Here is a 7,946-nt window from a genome sequence, read left to right as displayed (position 1 = left end):
CTCTCCCCCTCCTGCTCCTCTCCCCTTTGCCCCCTCTCCCTCTCCCCATGCCCCCACCCCCACCCAAAGTACTGAACTAGCATGCACAAGAGAAATAACACGAGATGAGATTTTTCCATAGAAATAATCTGAACATGCTCCCAGGAAATCTAGAAAGGCAGATTCTACTTGCTAGTTTTTAATATGGCAGACAAATCAGAAAGTTATTTGATCTGTCTAGTACATTATACCTAACTTCTAGATATTATTTCCAAATGTATTATAAATATAACTTATTTTTTAAAGCCTCCTATTATGCAAACATAGCCCAAAATTGCTGGGACAGAAGGATGTGAAGAGTTTGATGTAAGTAGGGGGCAATGAACTATAGAAAGGGAGATGAGTTAAAGATGGTAGTATATAATACATTTGCTGTGTTATAAAGAAAAAATGATTTAAAACTTGCAAACACTTTTAGGTAGGTATGTTCATTTAGTCTGAAAAGTTTAATTTCACTTGTCCAAGATCACATTGCCAGGGGAGTCAGAATTTCAATCCAGGATTTTTAGTTCTCATTTTTCTATATGTACCTTACCCTCCACTTCTCCCACAGGTAAGCCACAAATAAAAGATGATTCAAAACAAGAAAACTACATATTCATGCTATTCTTTATTCCAAATATGGTTGTTGGAAAGAGTTTACACAGGGAAAAAAGTTATTCTTTTGAAAGCATATACCAAATCATGCCTCAGCCCTGCTGTTGAGTTGTGCAAATAGAGACATTTCTTTTGATCTTACTTGACATGGTACACAGGGAAAGTGAGCCATCTAAGCTGTCTTGAACCCAAACAACTGATATTTGCTATTAACTTCAGTATACAAGTGTATATAGAGGAATTTTTTCCCAAATATCTACACTGTCATCTGAAACCCAGCAGCTCATATAGCACCCAGAGTGCTGCATATAAACCATGTATATAGCCATGGCTTAAGCTGTTAAAGACCAGATTCCTTAATTTAATTCGCATACTGATACATGGAGTTTCTCTTCAGTGGCCTCATTGCAGGGCAAAACCATCCTACCCCACTTTGACTCATGAGTGGAAAATTTCTTGAAAGACAGAATGAAGCACGATGGCTCTGTTTTATCTGAACACATTTGACCCAGAGGTTTTTTTGTTTGTTTAATTTTATTCTTTTTTTTTTTTTAATTGATGAGATCCTACAGTAAATAGCAAAGAACTGGACTGGGATGCCCTGCTGAGTCATGAAGCATTCTGGGACTCAAGTGGGAAGGAAGAAGGAATAAAGACAGGAAAGGACTGGTGAAGCAGCTGAGTGACTACTTCATGAATTTAATGTAGTGTCCAAAGAGGTGTAAGAAACTTAGGTTACGTTAGGCCCAACCCCATTGGTGGATCACATTACATCAAGATTCCAAACAGTGATCATGCCAGAAAGTCAGGCTGGTGGCCATCGTGTGGTCTCTGAGTGTCTGCAATTATCAGTAGCAGTCTGTTATAAATAAGGTACCTAGGATAGAGAAACGGGCAAGGACTGTTTCAAAGGGGATGGCAGAAACAAATCAGGGCATCTGGATTCAAGTGGGCCATTGTCAGGATATGGTGGGGATCTGGAGTCTCAGCAAAAAACTGAGGCAAAGGCCACTTCCCCGAGCCTGAGCCATTGTGATGGAGACAAGACAACAGCTTGGATTCAGTAAAAAACGTTTAAGGGTCCAGAGCTAATCCTAGGCATGCCAGATCTACATCTAAAAACATCCCAACTTCTCCCAGATTGCAACAGTGAGCACTTGACTCTTAATATATACTCTTTATCCTTGGTTGCACTGATTCTGGGACACTGTGGATTCTACTTTCTCCAAACCCTCCAAGATGGATTACCTGGTAATTTCAGAACTTCTTTGACAGTCTTTCAGAAAATGGCAGGCAGAGGAAGTCATATACATAAGAGTAACTGCCCATTTGTTATCAGGCTCACATAAATTTTGTCTGTACTTTTTTTCCTGCTACATTCTCCACACTATTCTTTTTCCTTTTTTATCAACACTGACTTGGATTCCAGCTCTGCAAAGTTTTAGTGGACAGCAAATAAAGCCAGTGAGCATGTAGCCAATCTAACCTTGAACTCATTTGCAGGCAAAGCTTTTTGGTGAACCAGCAAGTTTGTGTATTTTGTATATATGCAGATGTGCTCTTTTTGGTGGAATGTGTGGTAGGCAGTTTATAGGAACAAAACAAAAGCAATGCCAGGATGGTTTATTAAGCATATTGCAGTAGCCATCTCTGCACAATTTCAGAGGCATTACAAATGGGACTGCCAACCTCTCCTGGGAAGCAGAGGCAGAAAGTAATTGAGTGCAAGTCCAAATTTTCAGAGCTTGGAGAATCTATGTTAAGAATCAAGTCAACTGAAACTGTTTTGCTAGAATCATAGACTCACAGAATTCTAGAGCTCAGGGAGAAATTATAAATAATTCTTTAAGTATTTCTTGAGTGCTGTTTTACATGCTGTCCATTATGCAGACCACCGACTCAGCCAATCACTTCATTTGACCAAGTTTCAGCTATTTTCTCTTCGACATATAATGAGTTAGCCGCAGAACAATGAATCCTGCATCTTCTTTCCTACACTGAATTGTTAGTTTTGATTTTTTTCTCTGTGATACCTTCTCTTATCCCCCACTCTGCAGAACACAGCCAAGATTCCTGGAATGAAAAGAAAAGGATCCAGGAGCAGGGAGAAAAAGAACTGTCACAAAATCCATGTTTTGAAGACATGGAATGTCTCCTAACCCACAAAAAAGGAAACATTTATTTATCAATGTATTTGTCTATTCATTCAACAAACACAGTCTTAATAGCTACTAAACCACAAGACAGTCTATGAGATGTGTGACTTCTAAAGAAGCAATCTAATCATCAACTAGTAATTACAAAAAAAGAAAAAGAAATTCTAACCCTTACTTGCGTCTTTAAAGAATATTACCGGGGATGTGATTCATAACTCTAGCAACAATTCTCAAAACTACTTTTTACACATCCCAGTTTTCTCCTCGCCATTACTTTGGAGTCACTCAGTCAAATCTACTCTCTCTCCAGTCTTTTCTTTATTCTCCACTCCTGACTGCATCTACCTCCTCAGGTTCTTTATTGTGTAAACCATTTTAGATTGCCCCTTGAATCCAATCTCTACCCATTCACCCGCTTTTGCATTCCAAAAGATTTATTTTAAACAAGTGGATGAGGGGAAGAGAGGAGAATGCTTATAAATCTTATCTGAGAATTATATGCATTAATAAGTCACAAAGAATTAAATTGTGTACAATTACATATCTATTAAAAACAAAATAAAGCTTAAAAAATTAGAGAAAATAGCATCAATGTAATTTGTCAATATGTTAAACAGGAGAAATAAAAAACAAAGAGGAAGTAAACGGTAGTATGAGGTTTGGAGACTGAAGAATAAGAATTCTATTTGAAAAGAAGAACTTGACAGTGGGAATGATTTTATTTAGATACATTGCATAGAAGAAGCAACAAGGATCACTGACAGCACTGATGAGAGGTACTAGTAGCGAGTATAGAGACCAAAACATTATAAGAAACAGACAAAAATATAAAATTCCAGTCATTCAGGGCTCTTTAATGCAGAAATTTAAAAATGTTAAATACAATACGTCAGAAGTCCTGGAAAGTGTCTCCATGAACAAAGTATGTGGTCATAGTGGTGATCCTACTTTAAGAAGATTATTTGCATTATAGTCAAGACCTTTGCAGGGAGTGAAGGGCAGGGGATATAGTATATTTTATAAAGATCTGTTGGCAATTATTAAAAATATCTGGCATTTAAAATGACATGCCTAGTTATTGTTAAATGCAGAATAAGAAAACCTCACTTTTGTAAAGCCTGTATTGCCTCAATGATACCACATAAAAAAATGGAATGTGACTCTTTCATATTTTAATTATTCTAAAGAAACAATTCTGTCCATTTGATTTGTAGACTACTTTTTGGTAATAACTAATCATCCTTATTTTTTTTGTTCAGGTTTAACCCATTTCTCACCAGGGCCAGATATTTAGAAATAGCTCTAATAATGCTAGTGAATGGAGTTACTAAATGGAATTTCTATCAATGTGCTCCTAATAGTGGAGCCTCAGTTTACGAGTTACTAGGATTTTTCTGTACCTAAGGTCAGTATACTGGTATTAATATGACTTTTAGATTTAGAACTGGAATAATTTCCTGTATCTATTCCTTAGTGATTTTGTATACATGGGCAAGGTTTTCTTGCTTTTCCTGAATTTTTTTTCTCTACTTTCTTTTCCTATTTCTTTTTCTCCTGTAGTCCAATTGTATAAAATGAAATATAGAGCAACTTCAATTCAAATGGTTAATGCATAGCTTAAACATATGCTCTATGGAGCATATTTAATGCATGGCCTGGTATGTAGTAAGCAGTACCAGTAACAGTAAAATGCTACAAAAGTTTCCACATTTGGTTATTTAAGTTATTAGATAATGAGCATGACATAAATACAGTTTATTATATATTTTAGGGGAACCAATAGGAAGTATACATATACAGTGAGAGTTATTTTAAAGAGTTGGCTCACATAATTGTGGGGCCATAGAATGAAATCTGCAGGGCAGGCTGACTGGTTACAAACTCTGAAAAGAATTGATGCTGCAGTTTTGACTTCTAAAGACACAATTCCTTCCTCCTCCAGGGAGTTCAGTCTCTTTCTTTTAAGGCCTTTAACTAGATGATGCCTATCCACATTATGGAGGGTAATTTACTTTATTCAATGTCTACTGATTTAAATGATAATCAGATAAAAATACCTTCATAACAATTTCTAGGTTGTGTGTGACCAAACAACTGGGCACTATTGCTTAGCCAAGTAGCACATAAAATTATCCATTACATGCCACTAGTGTCCTGGACTATATACTGACCTGGCAGTTCAGTAATTAGCATGTAATCCCTTTTCTCTTAGTATCCTTGGTCAAATCACTTATCTCTGTGACTCAATTTTTTTCTGCTCTTCTTATTTCTAATGTCCCTTTCTAGGTAATATCTCTTTCAAGCTAGCCAATAAAATTTTCTTCATGTAAAGAAAGCTGGTAGATGGTCATTGTCTAAGATTTTTGTTGTTGCTGTTGTTTTTGTTGTTGTTGTTGTTTTGAGTTGGAATCTCACTCTGTCAACCAGACTGGAGTGCAGTGGCCGCTCCCGGCCACTGCATCCTCGACCTGCTGGGCTCTGGCGATCCTTCCGCTTCAGCCTTTCAAGTAGCTGGAACTACAGGCACGCGCTACCACGCCCGGCTAATTTTTGATTTATTGTAGAGATGAGGTCTCGCCAATTTGCCCAGGCGGGTCTCGAACATGCGGGCTCAGGCAATACACTCACCTTGGCCTCTCAAAGTGCAGGGATTACAGGCTGAGCCACCGAGCCCAGCCAATCATTGTCTAAGTAATGTCACACAAATATGTGACAATCTTGAGGAAGCAAATATAATTTTTTTAATTCTTCAGATATAAAACTAGTAGTGTTTGGTATTTATGAGGTTAGACACATTCACAAGTTGCTGTGCACTTCAAGGGCATATCAGATGACTGACTCATGCCTGACTATTCTGTTTCCATAGAAGAGTTGTGAAAGAATAGGTCTTAATTTGTTCATATGAATAAATTCAGATGGTTCAAATGGACAATGCGTGACAAGACGTAGAATGCACCCAATGTGAACCCCAGAATACCAGGCAGGAGAAGTCAAAATTATGATTTTGCTATAGCAGCCACTGGCACATGAAAACTGAGATAAAAATTTATTTATTTTACTAAAATTTAAAATATTAATTCTGTTTGTACAAGCACACTTTTCTCAGAGTGAAAGCATGAGGAATAGCACTTAAGCATAGCAAGAATGAAAAGACAAAGAAAATGATTAAAAAACTGAAAGAAGAGCAAGAAAATAGAGAATTCAAAAAAGTGAAAAGAATTAGAAATTTTGCTAGGCAAGTGATGCTAAATAGAGGAATTATCTAATATCAGGGCGAATGGAAGTTCTGAGACTAAAGATCATAGCTAAATAGATGCCGGGGGGGGGGTGGACATTTTGAAAGGGTACTCTAGAAAGCAGCAGCTCAGGGAAAACTGGGCCCAAAAATCAATAGAATGAGCAGAAAGAGGATAGAGTCATACTCCTGATCAACCAAAATAGAGTTAATCTAGTGTCCTCCTCTGCAGAAATATCAGGTGATCCGAAGCATATTTTTATCTTCCCTTTCTAGGGATTTATCCTTGTGCTATACTTAAGAGAAGCTTTAATGTCTGCATTTCACTGAGGAAGAGAGTTTGAAATGATGGTGGAGTTAGAAGTCTCTATGATTGCCATGAAAAAGCTTATGACATTTTTCTTTAGGACGTGAAGTAAGAGGCAATACAGAGCATATTATACAGAGAATAGATAATCTTCCAGATTGGCTGAAACATCAACAGCAATACAGCGTTGTCTGGATTATAAAGCTGAAGAGATGTATTGGTGATATATTTTAGAGGGCCTTGAATTCCAGACTAAAAAGATAGGTTTTATTGAGTGGAAAATTCAATTTCAAAGCCTTTAGAAATTTTCAGCATTGTAGTAGTATGCTCAGAATTTTCTAAAGTTTACTTTGGAGCAGGATATTAGATGAATGGTGTATTAGTTATGTATTGCAGCATAAGACATTAGTCAAAATTGTGTAGCTTAAAACATCAAGCATTTATTATCTCATGTAATTTTCATGAGATAGAAATCCAGGAGTGAGCTAGTTAGGCGGTACTGATTCAGAGTTTGTGAAGCAGTGGGCAAGCTAATGGCCAAGACTACAATCACATGAGGTCAAGACTACAATCACATGAGGTCTTAAAGATCCACCAAGATAATGTAATCTCAAGGTTTTCTCAAGAATCCTTAGTTCCTTACTACATGGGCCTTTGTATAGACTGCCTAAATTTCTTCATGACATAGAGGCCAGCTTCCTCTATAGTGTTCCAAATGAAAGTGAGTGAGGAGGAAGCCTGGTATTTTTGATGACCTAGTCTCTGAAGTTTCACATTGTCACTTCTACTCTATTCTAGTCACTAGAAGTGGGTCACTAAGACAAACCCCCTCTTAAGCAAGGTGTTGGGGATTGGGCAATGGGAAGGCAGTAATTGTATTCCACCCATTAAAGGGAGAGATAGCAAAGAATTTAGAGACAAGAAACTAACATATATGGTTTATCATTGGAATGTTCTAGGAATTTTCTACCTTACATCTGGTACTTCCATTCTGACAGTTATTTGAGATGGAAAAACAAATTAGAAGCCTAGTGCAGTGGTCAAGAGAACCAGATAAGGAGACATCAGTTAAGGCAGTGTGTTGATGAGAGATGTCAGAGACAACATATGTGAGATCCATTACGAGGGTAGATTTTAGAAGACATTCAGTAAATTAGATGTTGAGAATTACGTAAAATTTTCTTATTTATAAATTATCTGTGGTCATCAGATATGATAGATGGAACTGGTCAAATGATGATGTCATTGGCAAAAATAAGGAATTTCCAGAATTTGTTGATGAGAGATGGAGAGATAATGTATTTGCTTCTAAAAATATTGAGTTTGTGCTATCTGTGGGCCTCTTATGTGAAAACATCTAGCAGACTGTTGAAATACAAATATGGAACTGAATCATGAGTCAGAAAAACAGACCTACAATAATCTAATCAGGCAATTAAGGGTTGGTCAAAGGAGAAAGAGTGCTGATGGTTTAGCTCAGAGCCTTGAGAAATAGCTACACTTATGAGAAGGAGGAGAAAACCAGAACTTTTGAAATTAACCAAGAAGGGATTTCAGAGTTAGACCCAAGAAGTAACAGGACTGTATGAGGAAAGGGGTAATAGGGTCAGTT

Source organism: Carlito syrichta, unplaced genomic scaffold (assembly GCF_000164805.1).
Source record: "Carlito syrichta isolate Samal-C Ts95f unplaced genomic scaffold, Tarsius_syrichta-2.0.1 Scaffold312570, whole genome shotgun sequence".
NCBI classification, from domain to species: domain Eukaryota; kingdom Metazoa; phylum Chordata; class Mammalia; order Primates; family Tarsiidae; genus Carlito; species Carlito syrichta.
This window is presented reverse-complemented; position numbering follows the sequence as displayed.